This window comes from Otolemur garnettii, unplaced genomic scaffold (assembly GCF_000181295.1).
Source record: "Otolemur garnettii isolate 467f Iridium unplaced genomic scaffold, OtoGar3 scaffold00113, whole genome shotgun sequence".
NCBI classification, from domain to species: Eukaryota; Metazoa; Chordata; class Mammalia; order Primates; family Galagidae; genus Otolemur; species Otolemur garnettii.
This window is the reverse complement of record NW_003852508.1, coordinates 3,931,564-3,934,093: the sequence shown is the minus strand read 5'-3', so window position 1 is coordinate 3,934,093 and position 2,530 is coordinate 3,931,564.

The following is a 2,530-nucleotide window of genomic DNA, read 5'->3' as shown; positions in this document are numbered from 1 at the left end:
AACACAGTGGAGGAGCATCTCAGTGGCCCTAGTGTAGGGGTCCAGAGAAATGTCCTGGGGACAGCTGGGGGTGAAATTTGGAGGGAGAATCTAGGTGGCCAGATGACAGGGAAAAAGCAAAGTAGGAAAAGCACTTTTAGGCGATTAAAAATAGTTTTGTCGGACCGAAACCCATATTGCTAAAAGAGTAGGAAATACAGGTGATTGCAATTTTTCAAGGCATTTGTGTTTTACAAACTTGCCATACACACTAAATTATCAAATACTGAACTATTACCCCTGGGGGGATGCAGGGTTAGGTTTCTGGAAGCCTCTGATCACAATATCTTCAGCAACTGAAACATCTTTTGTGCTCTACAGCAGTGTTTTCAAACCTTTTTCTTTTCTTTTTTTTTTTAATTAAATCATAGCTGTGTACATTAATGCAGTCATGGGGTACGGTATGCTGGTTCTATATACAATCTGAAATATTTTGACCAAACTGGTTAACATAGCCTTCATGTCATTTTCTTAGTTATTGTGTTAAGACATTTATATTCTACATGTAGAAAGATTCACCTGTACCCTTGTAAGATGAACCATAGGTGTGGTCCCTCCAATCACCCTCCCTCCACCCCTCCTCCCCCCTCCCCTCTCCTCCTTCCTTTTTTTTTTTTTTTTTTTTCTTATCTCACAGCACATTTATACTTATAGTTAAATTTCCATGGCACACTTAAATTATGTTGATCAAAAAGAGAGGGAAAAAATATATACTTACTGCGCTTTGAACTTCTTTTGAAAGTAATTTAATAATCTTTAAAAGTTTTCACATTGCACCTAAGATCCTCTTACACGCCAGTGTGCATGACACACCACTTGAAAATAATTGCACTACAAGCTAGTTGCCAGCATTCTTGAAAAATAAGCCAGCGTCATCAGCAGTGAAAACCTGTTCTTCCACATAACATTTTCCTGCTTAACACTTAGCCGTATTTATAAGGTTCTTCTGCAGCCTCCTGATTCCTTGGACTACACTTACCTCAGGCTTTTACAACAAAGATACCGTATTCAGCATAGCACCCGAAGTCCTAGCCAGAGCAATTAAGCAAGAAAAGGAAATAAAAGGATCCAAATTAGAGAGGAAGAAGTAAAATTATCTCTGTTCACAGATGACATGATCTTATGTACGTAGAAAACCCCAGAGCTCACAAAAAGTGCTATAACTAATGAATAAATTCAGCTAAGTTGCAAGATACAAAATCAACATTTGCTTTTTATGTATGAACAATAAACACTTCAAAAAGAAAATTAAGAAAACAATTCTACTTATAATAGCATCATAAAGAATAAAATACTTAGGGATAAACAAACCCAGCCAATGAGGCAAAAGACTTATACACTGAAAACTACAAAAAGTTGCTGAAAAAAATTAAGGAAGACATAAATCAATGGAAATATATCTTGGATGGGAAGGCTTAATATATTTGCAGGCTGTACATACTACCCAAAACGACCTACAGATTTAATACAATCCCTAGCAAAATCTCAATAACATTCTATAAATAAAATCCATTCTAAATTCCTACGGAATCTTAAAGAAGCCTGAATAACTAAAACAATATTGAAAAAGAACAAAATTGGAGGTTTTACACTTTTTGATTTCAAAACCTACTACAAGTCTAAATGTCATACTGGCATAAAGATAAACATATGAGTGAATGGAGTAGGATAGAGAGCCCTTGTGTATGGGACCAAATGATCTTTGACCAGGCTGCTGACACTGCTCAATGAGAAAACATGCGACATGGATGACCCTTGACATTATGCTCATTTAGCCAGCCACCAAAGGACAAATATTCTATGATTCTATTTATAGGAGGGACCTGGAATAGTTGAATCCATAGAGACAGAAAGTAGGATAGTGGCCAGTAGGGGATGGGGAGAGAGGGGAATAGGGAGCTTTTGCTTAATGAATGAAAGTTTGAGACAGCCTCTTCATGTTGGAAAGCCACATGAATTTAGCCATAATCAAATAAGATCACATTCAAGAAACCTCAATTAGATATACTTTACAAGGTACATTATTTTGTAAAAATCTATTGTGTATTTAATAATTTTAAAATGAAAACTTTTTACTATTTTTAAAGTTAACTAATCGTTCAATGGCTATGTTGTGCGGGCTTTTTGTTGGAAAACATTTGAATATTTGGTCACAGCATGGACGTCTACAGTTTCAATTGATTCTCTAGATAGGTCTTGATTTGAGTTAGGTAGGAGAATATAGATTCCCAACAAGTGGTTGAGAAGCAAGGAAGAATTTGGGGGGCAGTGCCTGTGGCTCAAAGGTGTAGGGTGCCGGCCCCTTCTGCCAGAAGTGGCGGGTTCAAACCCAGCCCTGGCCAAAAACTGCAAAAAAAAAAAAAAAAAAAGAATTTGGGGGCATCTTGCTGAAGGCTTGGGTATTCTATTGCATTTTTCTGTATTTTAGCTGGATCTTTCTTAGCATCAAACAATAATTTTATAATGTCATCTACTGAGAGTTCAATCAATA